We start from the raw sequence: 17,048 nt of genomic DNA, 5'->3' as shown, positions 1-17,048 counted from the left end.
TGAGCACAACTTTTCATCCTCAGACGGACGGGCAGTCCGAGCGTACTATTTAGATATTGGAGGACATGTTGCGTGCTTGTGTTATTGATTTCGGAGGTTCATGGGATAAGTTTCTACCGCTTGCAGAGTTTGCTTATAACAATAGCTACCAGTCGAGTATTCAGATGGCTCCATATAAGGCTTTGTATGAGAGGCGGTGTAGATCTCCAGTCGGTTGGTTCGAGCCCGGCGAGGCTAGGCTATTAGGGACAGATTTGGTTCAGGATACCTTAGAGAATATGAAGGTGATTCAGGAAAGGCTTCGTACAGCACAGTCGCGCCAGAAGAGTTATGCGGACCGAAAGGTTCGAGATGTATCCTACATGATTGGTGAGAAGGTCTTGCTGAAGGTTTCGCCCATGAAGGGTGTTATGAGATTTGGAAAGAAAGGAAAGTTGAGTCCGCGGTTCATTGGGCCTTTTGAGGTACTTCAGAGGATTGGGGAGGTGGTTTATGAGCTTGCTTTGCCACCCAACTTGTCGAGTGTGCATCCAGTATTTCATGTTTCTATACTCCGAAAGTATATTGGGGATCCGTCTCATGTTTTGGACTTCAGCACGATTCAGTTAGATGAAGGTTTGACCTATGATGTGGAGCCAGTGGCTATTTTGGGTCGTCAGGATCGGAAGTTGAGGTCAAAGGTCAGTGAAAGTGTAGTGGAGAGGTTGGCCCGTGGAGGAGGCTACCTGGGAGACCGAGCGGGATATGCGGAGCAAATATCCTCACCTATTCGAGGCTTCAGGTATGTTTCTTGACTCATTCGAGGATGAACGTTTGTTTAAGTTGGGGAGGATGTGACGACCCAGCCAGTCGTCTCATGAGTTACCGCTCTGTTTCCCCCCATTTCTGCTTCTTTATCCTTGTTTTAGGTGATCGGGTTGATTAAATTGAGTTCAGAGAGGATTTGGTAAGAAATGAGAAACTTAGCCTCTTTTAAGAAGGTTTAAGTTGGAAAAGTCAACCGGGTATTGACTTATGTGTTAGAGGGCTCGGATGTGAGTTTCGATGGTGCGGTTAGCTTCGGGAGGTGATTTATGACTTAAGAGTGTGATCGGAATTGGTTTTGGAGGTCTGGTGTAGAATTAGGCTTGAATTGGCGAAGTTAGTATTTTGGCGATTTCCGGTTGGTGGGTGAGATTTTTATCCGAGGGTCAGAATGGAATTTTGAGAGTTTCTGTAGCTCCGTTATGTCATTTGTGATGTGTGTGCAAAATTTCAGGTCATTCAGACGTGGTTTGATTGAGTTTTTGATCGAAAACGTATTTCAGAAGTTTTTGGAAAACTTAGGCTTGAATTCAATGTGAATTGACGGATTTGGTGTTGTTTGAGGTGTTTTGATGATTGGAACAAGTTTGAATGAGGTTTTAGGATGTGTTGGTGCTTTTGGTTGAGGTCCCGGGGGCCTTGAGTGAGTTTCGGATTGTCAATCGGACCATTTTGGAGTTTGAAAGTTGCAGAAAAATCTGCCCAGCTATTGCAGAGAATTATCTCTTCGCATTCGCGAGCGGAGCCTCGCGTTAATGTAGAAGAATTTGAGGAAGGCTAAAATTTAGCCTTCGCGTTCGCGAGAGGTGCCTCACATTCGCGGAAGGCTAGGAGTTTGTGCTTCGCATTCGCATGAGGCTGTCCGCGTTCGCGCATAAGGATTTGGGGTCCAGTGGAATTTTCTCTTCACGTTCGCATCAGGTGTCTCGTGTTTGCGATGGTCAAGGCGGAAGAGGCATCGTGTTCGCGATTGGCGTGTCACGTTCGCGTAAGGTAAAAGTTGGTCAACGTAAATTTGTGCTACGCGAACGCGAGAGGTTGACCTTGTTCGCGTAGAAGGAAAGTTAGACCTGGGAAGAAAGTTTATAAGTTATTTCATCCACGATTTTTAGTCATTTTTCCTCCATAGTTGAGCATTTTGAGAGCTTTTTGAGGGTGATTAAAGAAGGATTCAAGGAGAATTGATATGAGGTAAGATTTTTGAACATAAAACGTGATTCTATTGTGAAATTAACCTAGAAATTCTTGGAACTTAAGCTAAAAATGGAAGAACTAGGGCTTGGGAATTTGAACTTTTGATTTGGGATTTGAAGGACCATTTGAGGTCGGATTGGATAACTTTGATATGTATGAACTCGTGGGGTGATAAGGAATCTAATGATGTGAAAATTTCTGAGTTTCGAGATGTGGGCCTGGGGCTCTGGTTTTGCTAATTTCAGGATTTTTGATAATTTTCGATTGTTTTCTCTTGGGCTTTGCTCCCTTAGCATATTGTGATGTATTCGTTCGGATTTTGGATAGATTTGACGCGTGTGGAGGCCGATTTGAGGGGCAAAGGCGTCGCGAGCTAGAGTTGTAGCCGGTTCGAGATGAGTAATGATTGTAAATAGTGTCCTGAGGGTTTGAAACCCCGGATTGCACATCGTAGTGCTATATTGAGGTGAGACACGCGCTTGATGATGAGCGTGGGGTCGTTTACTATTGGGGATTGTGATTTGGTCTGTCCCGATTGATGTTTTTACCGCGTATTTGACTAAAACTTGTTTGTTATCATCATGATTTGGGCTGATTGCCATATTTGGGCTTCGTGCCAATTATTTGAACCCTCCGGGGATTTTTATCACTATTTTCTCACTATATTGATTACTACTTGAATTCAGTCCTTTTGTTTCCTACTATTTTATAACTCAGCCACTTTTACTCAGGTTTTGAGACTTAAATGATATTTCTAAATGATGTTTTGGGCTGAGAACCACTGTTGTACTAATGCCCGAGGGGCTTGTGATGATTTTCGGACTGAGTGAGGCTGAGGGCCATATGTGAGGATATGCTGAGTGATATGAGGCCGCGGGCCTGAGATACTTTTATATGCCATGAGGTGGCTTGATATAGCGCTTGGGCCGTAAGGGGCCCCTCTAGAGTCTGCACCCCCACAGTGAGCGCCGGTACCCATCATGATTTGAGAGTGAGCCCGAGGGGCTGATACTATACTGAGCGATTGTTACTGTGCCCGAGGGGCGGAATTCTACTTGCTATTTACCTGCTAAATTACCTGTTTTACTTGGTTTAAAGGAATTTCATCCGACTTCTTCATGGATTTACTGCTTTAAGTGATTTTACTGCTTGATATAGAATTGCTTTGTGCCTTTATGTGTTTTCTTGCTTTCAGCCATTATTTATATTTATTACTCACTGGGTCGGAGTACTCACATTACTCCCTGTACTGTGTGTGCAGATTTAGGCATTGTAGAGTCCGTTCCTGAGTGCTGATCTTCCCAGTCCAGGCAGTGTTTTTGGAGACCACGAGGTAGCTGTTGGCGTCTGCAGCCCCCGTGCCTCCCTTATCTTACTATTTTCATGTTCTTGAACTTCTATATCGTATTTCGTATCTAGTAGACCGGTATCCAGATTTATTAGTTGCTCATGACTTGTGACACCCCAGTTTGGGCTATGTCGGAATGATTTCTACTATGTATCGTTATTTCCGCAAATTATGATTATTATATCATATTTTAGAACTATTTATGGTATTTAACTGTTTAAAAGAGGTGGTCTGTTGTGGTCTGGCTGACATTGTCTTCATGAGAGGCGCCATCACGACCGGGTTCGGGGTTAGGGTCATGACATATTATACATTCATCGATTATTTTTAATTTAAACAGTTAGGTTATCGACTATTTAGATTAATTTTTGTATAAAAATTTTGGCTGAGCTAATTGAATAACATACTTGCCCTAATGGGGTCAATAGGCAATCATGAAGGCCCATGGCTTAATAGGCTATTATGACGGCCCATGGCTTAGATCGGTGACCACCGTCACATTTTGGAGGGGTGTCCAACTAAGATGGCTCAAGTTTTCGAGTCTATGCTACAATTTATGATAGTAGAGGACTTGCGTCTACGAGGCACCTACCTAATTCTAAGGTAAAAATTTCACGAGGTGCCATATTTAGTTGTCCCTGTTTAATCTGTACCCATATTTTTTCCAATTATTTAGCTAACTTCAGATATCGCTTTCTTCTTCGTTGCTGCTTCTTCTATTCTTCTTCTTCTCCTCTTCATCCTCCTCCTTTCTCCTTCTTGTTCTCTCTTCCTCCTCCTCTCCTCCTCCTCCTCCTCCTCCTCCTCCTCGTTCTCCTCCTCCTCCTCCTCCTCCTCCTCCTTTTCTTCTTCTTCCTCCTCCTCCACCTTCTTCTTCTTCTTCTTCTTCTTCTTCTTCTTCTTCTTCTTCTTCTCCTTTTTCTTCTTATTAATCATTGTGAATACAAAGATGAATGTGAATTTATATGGTTTTTGTGAGAAACTTTTAAGGTGTGATGAAATCCATCGTAGCTTTTACTGTAAATCGCATGCAGAATGAGAGAAGATGAAGTTGAGAGAGGAAGGAGGAGGAACTGTGATAGAAGAACTTTAGATTCGATTCTAAACTTGCATTGAAGCGATAGAAAATACTCAGATCCAATTCTGAAGTTATATTGAAGAGATAGAAAAAATTCATATCCCGATTCTAAAGTTGCATTGAGGAGAAGTTGCATTGAGGAGATATAGAAGAATTTCAGATCCGATTCCGAAACTCAAAATTTATAACTTCATATGCAAATTCGGAAGTGTGTTCCAAAGTGGGTAAATTTTATAATTTTTTTGTGCAAAGCGGGTATGACTTTAGTGGTAGTCCCAAATTGGATTGTCGCGACCCAAAATTTAACTAGTTGTGATGAAACTTAACCTAACCTATTAGGTAAGCACAATAATAGTCAACATAGTCCAATAAAATAACAGTGACCAACAAATAATACAACTAATTTCCATACAATAACCCAAGGACTGGTAGTACGAATCAGGAGCTTCTAAGATTTAGAATTTACAAAGCTGGTACGAAATAAATACATCATCTGTTCGGAATATACATAAACAGATTTGCAAATCTAAAGCTACCAAGGAGAAGTGCCATCTATAACCGGAACACAGGTGTACGTCTTCAACTCCAGCTCCCGCCGTACACAACAACACCAGCTCCAAGATCTGTACGCAAGGTGCAGAAGTATAATATGAGTACAACCGACCATATGTACTCAGTAAGTATCTTGACTAACCTCGGTGAAGTAGTGAAGTGGCTTTTTAGTTAAAAGATACTCACTGATATAACTTGTGTAGTAGAATTTGCAATAGAAAAAATACTAACATAACAGAGAAGGGTACATGATTAAATATGCGAAACAATAAATGATTACAAGAAGAAGTCATGGTCAATATATCTCAGTATCACAATACTTTCCTTAAAGCGATGACCATCAAACCACGGTAGAAAATCCAAATTTTTTACAATGCGAGAAATGTACTCAAGATATCAAATCAAATAGCACGACAACATCCTTCGTACATTTATCTCATCCTCACCAAATATATAAAAAGTTTTCAAATCAAATGGCACTGCAACACCCTTCGTGCATTTATCTCTTCCTTATCAAGCATGCGTATAACAGTACCAACCGAATGAAAAAAATGCCAATAATGATAACAACAATGTGGGAAGTGCACGGTAGCAATAATAAACAAGACAGTGCAAATGGACAATAATAACAGACTAGGTGGGAGGCATAGAGGTAATGATATCAATTTAGATATGAGAACATAAATTTCACTAACTAACATAGTAGAAGGTTTATATGTGTCATGACCCGGATTTTCCACCCTCGGAAGTCGTGATGGCACATACTAGTGAAAGCTAGACAAGCCAATCATTGCAATTATTTAACCCTTTTCAGTTTTAGTCCTTTAACAATTGTGAGTTAACATTTTATAAACAACTGAAATAATAAAGCAGAAGAACGAAATGTAACAATTTATAATAATACCGATACAAATCCATAAACAAAAGCTACCCAGAACTGGTGACACAATTTCACAGACTATCTAGGAATACTACAAATAAGGGTTCGAAAAATAAATACAGAGTTGTTTCTGAAATACATAAAAGAAATAGTATGGAAAGATAGAATGAGACGCCAAGGCCTGCGGACGCCTGCAGGACTACCTCGGGTCGCCTAATCGACTGAAGGCAACAACCTCATTATGGTCCAAAAGTTGCAGCACCGAGATCTACACACAGTGCATAGTGTAGTATCAGCACAATCGACCCCATGTGCTGGTAAGTTCCTAGCCTAACCTCAGTGAAGTAGTGACGAGGCTAGGACCAGACTACCAAATAAACCTATGCAGTTAAATCATATACAACGGAAAAATAAAGGTAGAAATTTATAGTTAAAGATAGGAGGGGGAAACATGCTGCGGGGAATATCAGGAAATAACAGAAAACCAATAGAGGAATGTAAAGAAAGCCATAATTCAATTATCAGCAAGAATCAAGAACTCAATAACACATGCACGATATCACCCTTCGTGCTTTCTCTCTCATCCTCACCATAAAAATCAATAAAATCGGCACGACATCACCCTTCGTGCTTTTACCTCACATAATCATGGCACGGAATTATCCTTCGTGCATTATCACTCATATCATGGCACGACATTGTACATTGTGCGGCACGGCATCACCCTTCGTGCTTTTACCTCACAATATCGGTACGGCATCACCCTTCGTGCATTAACACTCTCAAAATCATGCACGGTATCACCCTTCATGCTTTACACTCTTCCTCACCCAAGCAACAATCACAAAGCAATTTGGGAAAGGGAATCAATAATATAATAATAAAATCCCGGTAAGGGAACAATAGCATAACAACAATATCCCGGTAAGGGAAATAATATCATGAGTAATAACATCCCGGCAAGGGAGATAATATCAAAAGCAATAACATCCCGGCAAGGGAGACAATATCATAAACATCTTCTCGTTTCCACATTTACTTCACAACTCAATTCTCAACTTGATCCAATGCTCTACAATGTTCAATTACCAATAATACTTCCACAAGCCTTGTTCAACAATAGAAATCATCATATAAAGCATGAATAATACGAAACAGAGTCACATTAATCATAGGATAAGACCCACAGGCACTCTTGAGATCGACATATAGACACACATCACTATGCCTATACATCGTACTCAACAATTAACACATAGAAAATAAGATGCAACTCATAATCCCTCAAGCTAAGGTTAGACTAAACATTTACCTCAATGCCACGAACAGTTCTGGATATAATCTCCAACAGGTTTCTTCATTATGACTTTGTAACTTGCACTTCTTGCAATACTTAGGAATATAATCATATTGAACCTTTACCCATTCAGTTCGAACATTGCCATTAGCTTCATCTACAATGTACATTCTAACTCTTTTGGGCAGCTCATTCAACATATCAATCTGGACCTTAACCCTCGCACAACTTGGCCTCGTCTTATTAACAGTAGCCAAATCCAAATGTAAAAGAATGCCCATAGCTGATGCTAAAGAAAACAAGCACTCCTTAACAAAAAATGTTGGTAACATATTTGGAAAAGAACTCCTTATATGTGCTTTTATATGAGTGATACCTTAAAGGAGAAAAATATGAAGGTTTACTCAAACTTTTTAAAAAAGAGGCATCACATAATTAATGTCAATTGTGTGATGCAAGAGAGATCTGAAATTACAATTTTTATAATATTCTAGCGTTGAGTATCTTTTTTCTTTATTTAATCCAAAATAACAAATACTTTTGATAGAGGTGTCTTATCCAAATCCGAATTTACAAATTATAATTAGGTGAAGTGGATTGTTTAGCTTATGCAGAGTCATGTAGCAGCCCATAGAAGCAGTCATCTATGGTAAAATTTGCGGGACGACTTAAGCTCAGCTTCAATTAACAGAAATGGAGAAAACCAAGAGCAAGAAAATAATAATTTAAAGAGTCTGTCAGACAACCATTGGACCATCCCAGCAACCATGGTTAGGGGCAACTGCGTCATGATCCGAGGGCCGTGGGAGCTATTAATCATGCTCTGGTCTAACAGCCATGTCTCATCAACTAGACTTTGTTTCCCGTCTCCTTAGAACTCAAGGATATAGTGGTACGAGCCTATGGAATAGATCCTGTTCAAGTAAGGTCATGAGCTTTATCTTCCCCATTCATGTTTAAATGCCTTCTTTCTGCTGTATATTGCCGATGCGGGACAGAGAGTGTGTCGCTTTTCCTGTAAAAGAGGTGGAATTGAGTCAGCTTTCATATGTGGAGATTAACAGGTTTGTGTTTACAACTATTTTGAAATGAAAGCAGGCCCTTTGATGTTAACAATTTGTATAGGATTATGGAACATTGGAACTGTTGTCCCAGGTAAAGGTTAGTTTTGAAGACTGACAAAAGAACTCAGGCATGAACCAGGTCCATCCTAGTGGTCCATCCCTTAGGTTCATAAAAACGGGCAGATTCGAGCATGTGGGATGCACGTGAAGGAGATAAGATCAACTTGATGTATTTAATATCTCCTGATAGAAAAGGTTGCATAATTGATAAGGAAAAGGAGTCCTTACTCAAAGAGAACACTATCCAAGATAGGGAAGGAGTTAAAAGTTGAAATCAACTAGAACTCTTCCACCAAGGAAGAGCTGCATCAGAACTCTAGCTATTTCTTCATTTACTAACTCTATAAATTTTAGGATGTTCTCACATTATAAGAGTTGCACAAAAACTCAGAAGTTAAACGTGAATTGAGAGCAAAATAGCAAGGCTTTTTGCAAGCAATTCGTGTGTGATTCAAGTGTGCAAACCTGAAGCTACATGAACCAGATTGAAGAACCAATTCCATAAAAAGTTTTATGTGTCTTTCTTTATTTCTAGTTCAATTGTAGTAGGTGTTTTAAATTGTACATTTTATCTTTATCTAGAGGCAATTATAATAGGTACTCAGAGTATTCAAGTTAGAGTTAACTTGAAGTTGTCGCAACAGTTGAGGTTGTGTGCTACAACGAGATTAGAGGTAATCCTTAGGTTTACAAAGAGTTTTGTAAATGTTGTTTTGGCTCAGTGACTTAGTGAAGTGTTGGGGAAAATCCTACCGAGTAGTAGGTCGTAGTTTTTTCACCTTTTGAGCCAGGTGTTTTCCACATAAAAATACTTGTGTTCTTTACTTTCTACATTTATTATTTCGCAACAGTAGCAGAAGGAACGCATAGAAGAACCAGGTCCTTCCACAATCAGTTTAAGCGAAAAATTGGTCACCACACAATTCTCCCCCCTCTTGTGTAGTATTGAAGTCTAAAATATTAATTTCTATCGGAGCAGGTTATCCTTGAAGAGGCTAACACCTTAGGAACAGATCAAGATGTGCGCACCACCTATAAACTGGGAAGGGAAATCCACTCTTTAATGGCCACTACTACTCTTGGTGGAAAAACAGGATGAGAGATCACATCACTGGAAAAGACTATCAGCTATGAGACATTGTCACTGATGGTCCCATAGCTACCATGAAAAAGAATGCTGAAGGAGTAGATGTGCCAAAAATAAGAGCTGACTGCAATGCTGAGGACTTGAGTAAATGGGAAAAGAACGCTAAGGCCAATAAATGGCTTGTGTGTGGACTTGGTCCAAACGAGTACAGTAGAATCCAAAGCTGTACCACTGCCAAGGAAATTTGGGACATATTGCAAGTGTCTCATGAAGGAACACCTCAAGTGAAGAGGTCCAAAGGAACACTGTTGTATTCTCAATATGAGAATTTCACCATGAAGGAAGGGAAAACCATCCAAGAGATGTATACAAGGTTCACCATACTAACAAATGAACTTAAGTCTCTTGGAAGGATTATTCTTGAAGAGGACAAAGTTGAGAAAATTTTGACAAGAGTTCTTCCAGTCACCTGGGAAAGCAAAATCACTGCCATTCAGGAATCAACGAACATTTCCACTCTTAAGTTGGACGAGCTAATTGGAAATCTCACAGCCTATGAACTTAGAAGGCAAACCATAAAGATGAATGCACCCAAGAAGGAAAGGAGCCTGGCATTCAGAATCACTGAAGGTGCTGATCTAGAGGAGGATGAAATGATCATGATCACAAAAGACTTCAAGAAGTACATAATGAGAGGAACGGGTCCTTCAAGAAGAGGAAGCTACAACAAACCAAAGGTTCCTGAAAAACAAACCAATGAGGGGTGTTACAAGTGTGAGAAGACTGATCACCGCATCAAAAACTGCCCTCAATGGGAAATTGAATGGAAGAAGGAAAGAGCTGAATAAAGGAACATGAAGAAGGAACAGGTTCAACCCAAGAAGAAAAAAGCATCAACAAAGGCTATGGTTGCTACCTGGGGAGAAAGATCAGATGAGGACTCAGAGGGTGAAGATGGAGATGAACAAACACTTATGGAAATTAGAGAATCCGATGAGGAATCTGAGGTAAGTATAATTCATCTCAAAGACAAGATTAAATTTTTGTCTAAAGAAAGGTTATCTGAGTTACTCCTGGATTTCATTGATGAATCTGAGGATCTAAACAATGAAAAGGAAAAGTTGTCTAAGCAGTGTGTGATTTTGAAAGCTAAGTGCAAAAATCTGGAACTTAGGGCTAGTGAAAGTGAAAGTAAAAATTCTGAGTTAAAGAACCAGGTTCATGAACTTGATACCACTGTCCTAGAGCTTAGATCTGAAAATTTAAAATTAAAATTAGGAACTGGTAAAAAGAAAGTTGATCACACACAACTCAGTTTAGAAGAAAATGTAGGAAAAATGAAAAATGAGTTGTACAAAAGAGATGAGCAGATAAGAGTCCTTAAGGAGGATCTAAACAAGGTTAAGCACGAGCTAGATAGAACCTGTAAATGGAATAGGTCATCCGATGCACTTTCATGGCTACATGAATACCATAGTAGCAATAAGAGAGGACTTGACTACGGGACTTCTACACCTAAGTGGGATCCCAAAAGCAAGTACCTCACACTCCCTGAGAACATAATTTGCACACACTGTGGTAAAACTGGTCACTATACATTTGAATGTATTGCAAAAGAAAAGGCTAGTCAAAAGAATAGAGAATTTGTTCAAGGGAAAAATAGACTAACCCCTGATTTCCTTTTATGGGTCCAAGTGAAGAGGAGCAGCCAAATATGGTACATGGATAGTGGCTACTCAAAGCATATGACAGGAAGCAAGAACCAGTTCCTTTCAGTTAAGGACCTCAAAGGAGGTAATGTCTCCTTTGGAAATGGGAAGAAAGGTGAGATCATTAGGGTTGAAAAGGTAGGTAAGACTGACTCTCACTCTATTGAGAATGTCTACTTGATAGATGGCCTAAAATACAGCCTAATATGACAATCACAATTGTGTAATAGAGGTAAGTAGCATTCACCTCTACCAAATGTTTTGTGATTAATCTTACCACTGATAAGATTGTTTTGCAGGAAAAAAGAGTAAACAATACATACATTGTAGATTTGTCCACACTTTTAGAAAATGAACTCACTTCTTAAGTGTGTTAGACAATGATCCCCTCATTTGGCACAAGAGACTTGGACATGCAAGTCTGAGTCAACTCAACAAATTAATCTCCAAGGATCTGGTGATAGGGTTACCTAACATCAAGTTTAAGGAAGACAAAGTTTGTGAGGCTTGTGCAAAGGGGAAGTAGGTAAGATCCTCTTTTAAAAGCAAGAAATTGGTAAGCACGAACAGGTCGATGGACCTGGTTCATATGGATCTCTGTGGTCCAATAAGAACATTAAGTAGAGATGGTAAAATATATGTGATGATGCTTGTTGATGATTATTCTAGGTTTACTTGGATATTGTTTTTAACATCTAAAGATGAAGCATTTGACATGTTTACTTCTTTTGTTAGAAAAACTCAGAAACAACTAGGTAATGAACTTGCATCAATTAGGTCTAATCATGGAACTGAATTTGAAAATGCTAAGTTTGTTGAATTTTTGTATGCTACATCATAAATAGTTGCATGACTAGAGCTCTTGTTAACAAGATTCCCTATGAGTCACATAAAGGGAGAAAGCTAAATATATCCCATCTTAGGGCATTTAGATGCAAGTTCTTTATGCACAACAATGGCAAAGTCTCACTAGGTAAGTATGATCCCAAAAGTGATGAGGGGGTATTCTTGGGATATTCTTCACATAGTAAAGTTTATAAGATATACAATAAAAGAACTATGTGTGTAGAAAAAAAATGTATATGTTATTTTTTTAAAACTAACATTCTTTCTGAGAGGAAGGAATAAGATAATGAAGAGATTGGGCTGATATGAAATTCAAATAGTGAAACCACAGTCCAGCCTGAAGATGCATCACAGAAAGGAACAGGTGATGGAACAGGTCCTTCCACCCAGGGCAACAAGACAGGGGGAACTGACTAGAGAGGAACTGATCCTCAAACTTCGAGGGAACCTGTCCATGAACCTATTCCTCAGTAACAAAACTAGGAAGGAACATCCAAAGAAGTTGACACTCTTATTACAACATTCACGAAATTGGATATAGATGAACCTGGTTCATCTGTTGATCAGAAGTTGTATAGGGGAATGATTGGTTCTCTTTTGTATCTTACTGCTAGCAGACCTGACATTGTTTTCAGTATAGGTCTTTGTGCTCAATTTAAGGCAAATCCAAAGAAGTCCCACTTGACTACTATCAAGAGAATATTGAGATACTTGAAAGGCACCACTGGCCTTTGCCTTTAGTATCCAAAATGTAGTAATTTTAATCTAATGAGATATGTTGATGCTGATTATGCAGGGTTCCTTGTGGATAGGAAGAACACCTCAGGTATGACACACTTCTTTGGTTCATGTCTTGTGTCATGTGCTACTAAAAAGCAGAATTCAGTGGCCTTATCTACTGCTGAAGCTGAGTATGTTGTTGCTGCTTCATGTTGTGCTCAATTGCTGTGAATCAAACAATAATTAATGGATTTTGGAATTGATGTCGGTTGCATCCCTATTTTTTGTGATAACACTAGTGCTATTAGTATGACTTAGAATCCGGTTCATCATAAGAGAACTAAGCACATAGATGTTAGACACCATTTTAAGGTACAACTATGAGAAAGGCTTGATTACTGTGGAGTTTTGTGCTTGATTACTAACAAGCAAATTGCTGACATCTTCACAAAAGCCTTAAGTATAGATCACTTTGAGAGGAACATGTTGGAATTAGTGATGATTAAGATCACCTAAAAGGAAGTGACTGAAAGCTATAATCCAGCTTCTTGATAGAGTTATCAATGGCACCAAAACTCATACCATTTCCTATGGCTTCATTCTCACAACCGTGCTTGCACATTTCAATGTACCTATGAAAAAGTGAGAGGTTAGTACAAGCGTGGATCATTTTTGGATTAATAATCTACTTGATTGCAATTATGAAGTCAATGTCACTCTTAAAGAACCTATTTAATTCAAAAAGGTACTAGTAAATAGCAAGGTCAGAGCCTTGATGCAAGAAAGTGAGTTTAAGGATGCTGAGATTGAAAGGTTGAAGAAGAGGTTAGTTGAGGTGGAGACTAAGAGAGATGCTCTCAGAACTGAGCTGGCAAAGAAAAAGAGAAGAATGATGAAATTCTTCAAGGTATGCTGAAACTCCTCCAAGTCAAAAACCAAGCACCTACTTCTTCCCAGCCTTAAGCCTCCTAGCCTAGTGTAGATCAACTAGTGACCCAGTTCGGAACTTTTTGTTTCTTTTGCTCATGTTTCCAGTATTTTTATTTCTTCTTATGCTCCGTGGTAGAATTTTATCAGCCATCAATGAAATTCACTGTCTTTTGCTCTAACTGTTTGTTTATATTTCTTCGATGGTTAAAAAATTCTTAGCTTGATCTATGATGATTAATCCATGATTGCATTTGAAGTAGCCCCAATGGCCATGAGTAAGCTTTAAAATCTTGTTATCTCACATTTTTTATGCAACTTTTTGATGATGTCAAAAGGGGAAAAAAGGTTGTGCTTTAAACAAGTGATGTTTACACTTTGAACAATGATGTTTATAACCTAATGTACCTGGTCCTTGATGATAAGTGAAAATTTTCTAACTTTGCATTGATGTTGTGCTGAGTTTGGAAGGGCCTAAGTGTATAAAAAGCACAGAGTTTGTCATCATCAAAAAAGGGGAATTTGTTGGCTCAAGTAAAGGTTAAGTTTTGAAGACTGACAAAGGAACTCAGGCATGAACCAGGTCCATCCTAGTGGTCCATCCCTTAGGTTCATAAAAACGGGCAGATTCGAGCATGTGGGATGCACGTGAAGGAGATAAGATCAACTTGATGTATTTAATATCTCCTGATAGAAAAGGTTGCATAATTGATAAGGAAAAGGAGTCCTTACTCAAAGAGAACACTATCCAAGATAGGGAAGGAGTTAAAAGTTGAAATCAACTAGAACTCTTCCACCAAGGAAGAGTTGCATCCGAACTCTAGCTATTCTTCATCTACTAACTCTATAAACTGCAGGATGTTCTAACATTATAAGGGTTGCACAAAATGCAGAAGTTAAATGTGAATTGAGAGCAAAATAGCAAGGCTTTTTGCAAGCAGTTCGTGTGTGATTCAAGTATGCAAACCTGAAGCTACATGAACCAGATTGAAGAACCAGTTCCATAAAAAGTTTTATGTGTCTTTCTTTATTTCTAGTTCAATTGTAGTAGGTGTTTTAAATTGTACCTTTTAGCTTTATCTAGAGGCAATTGTAATAGGTGCTCAGAGTATTCAAGTTAGAGTTAACTTGAAGTTGTCGCAATAGTTGAGGTTGTGTGCTACAACGGGATTAGAGGTAATCCTTAGATTTACAAAGGGTTTTTAATGATGTTTTGGCTCAGTGATTTAGTGAAGTGTTGGGGAAAATGCTACTGAGTAGTAGGTCGTGGTTTTTTACCTTTTGAGCCAGGTATTTTTCACGTAAAAATACTTGTGTTCTTTACTTTCTACATTTATTATTTTGCAACAGTAGCAGAAGGAACGCATAGAAGAACCATGTCCTTCCACAATCAGTTTAATCGAAACATTGGTGACCACACAATTCACCCCCTTCTTGTGTGGTATTGTAGTCTAAAATATCAAGAACATTTCAGAAATTCCACAAGATGGGAAATTGACGAAAGTAGGTGTTAAATGGGTTTGTTTGATGATTTTGATTTCTAATTTTATTTTATTTTAAGCTGGAAGTTTGCTTTGACGAAGATCAGAAACCTAGCCAGTTGTTGTCCTTCTGATCTCTCCAATCAACTGGAATTATAAAACATTTGTAATGTTTTCTATGCCAGGACTATTTGAGGCCAAAAAAGAAAAAAAAGTAAAAGGAAAAAAATATAAATGTAGAATCTTCTACTAAAGAATTTGTATTTTCAGTTACAATTTAAAAAAATTAGAATCTCTTTTTGAAAGAAAGGTATATGTCTACCTACTTTTAATATTTGTATTCACTGTAGTATCTTTCACAATAACTAGAGAAATTCATTGTGATATTTAGAAGATAAAATTTTAAAACGGATCTTGTGATTGATAAAATAAATGATGAGAAAAAGAAGCTCTGGCCACAAAATCTACAGTAGAAGCTACTACTCGAGAGTTGATGCTGCATAAAATATGATGAAATACCTCCTATTAGGGAAGTGAAAGGCTTAAAGTATGCCCAATTAGAGGTACATACAACTTTAGCGCTTTGCATTTGTTTGAGGAATTGCATCTGCTACCTTGTTTAAGTTTAGTAAAGGTGATTCTTCTTATCTTCTATCCATGCCTATTTGGAGGATGAGTTACAGATTGCAAAGTTGCAGGACGACAATAAGTTTGGTGTCCTGCGAGGGAAAACATCATGACAGCAACGCAAGTAAACCTCCTTAACAAATAAAACTGTGGGAAAATAAATGAAAGTGCTAGAACATGAAAGAAACAAGTACAATTAAGGTGCAATGAACAAATTAACATCATGAGGGCTATCTTGCCCACATCGCCATAAGGTCTGAACAGAATTACAACATGCGTGGGGAGTAATCATACAACCTTACCGCCTAACACGTCATAAAAGAGTAGCACATAACATAGGCTAGCGGCACAAATAATATCCATTCTGCCTGGTAACATAACCATAATGACAATCTTACAAGAGCGCTCAAACTTGATCTGATACAAGATACATATTCTCATTGAGCTTTCAAATAGCCCCCAACCCAAATCCTGATTATTTTCAAATAGGTAAATATCATTTCCAAAGATCCACAACGACCTATCAATCATGCATGCTATTAACTACCTCATCCTCAATGTTTCTTCACAATCCGCCAGTAGGAAATGGTCCACATATGAGGGCATCTAGCCAAAAACCTCAGGAATACCAAAACTTCCATACTCAAACTCTACTATGCAAATCAAATGGCTGATATAACACTTACACCCTATCATTCTGCTGAAGCATTCATATAGAGTTGCTAGCCGCGTAACAAAACATGAACCTTGAAAGCCTCAAAACCCTGTAATCACCATGCTACCAGCCACACACCCGCAAACCAAACCTCAAGGTCCTTTCCAAAATGCACACTCTTCACATATGATAGCCAACAATGTCAACACCCTATTAATTTCTAATGCCTATTCAGGAGAAATCCACAATGTACCATATATTCCTTACGCCCATAGTAGACACCCAACTCAAGCCGTAGTCAAACCATCGAGAAACCTCCAAGATCTGCCCGCACGCAAATAAGCCATCAGGACTGCACCTCCCAACTCAACTGAGTCACACAAATCGTTCAATCCAAGAGTGCTTCCACAAATACTAGTAGAGAATTCCTATTCAAAGGACCAATCATTTTATCGCTATGCTGACCCAACACCACAGAGCTGACCGATTTCTTCGGATAGTCGATATGCAATAATCCCAAGAAAAGTCCCAACATCGTCCCGTGCAAGATCTTAGACCTTAGTCATATACAAATTTTGGGAATCTACCAACACCATACATACATATACCTCAGGTCGAAGCTGAAGCAAGTCTGACTATGCAATTTGAATGCCGCTGATGGACTCCTCCACTTGGCGCGAAGCCATAGAAAACAACGTCTGATGATGTGTAGAGCTATG

At 38.9% G+C, this 17,048-nt stretch overlaps 1 pseudogene; it reads right to left on the bottom strand.

The window, feature by feature from the left end:
- Positions 1-7,884: 7,884 nt before the first annotated feature.
- LOC142181389 (small nucleolar RNA U3) lies at positions 7,885-8,085 on the bottom strand (annotated as a pseudogene).
- Between the last annotated feature and the right edge of the window lie 8,963 nt (positions 8,086-17,048).

This window comes from Nicotiana tabacum, chromosome 5 (assembly GCF_000715075.1).
Source record: "Nicotiana tabacum cultivar K326 chromosome 5, ASM71507v2, whole genome shotgun sequence".
Taxonomy (NCBI): Eukaryota; Viridiplantae; Streptophyta; class Magnoliopsida; order Solanales; family Solanaceae; genus Nicotiana; species Nicotiana tabacum.
This window is presented reverse-complemented; position numbering and strand designations above follow the sequence as displayed.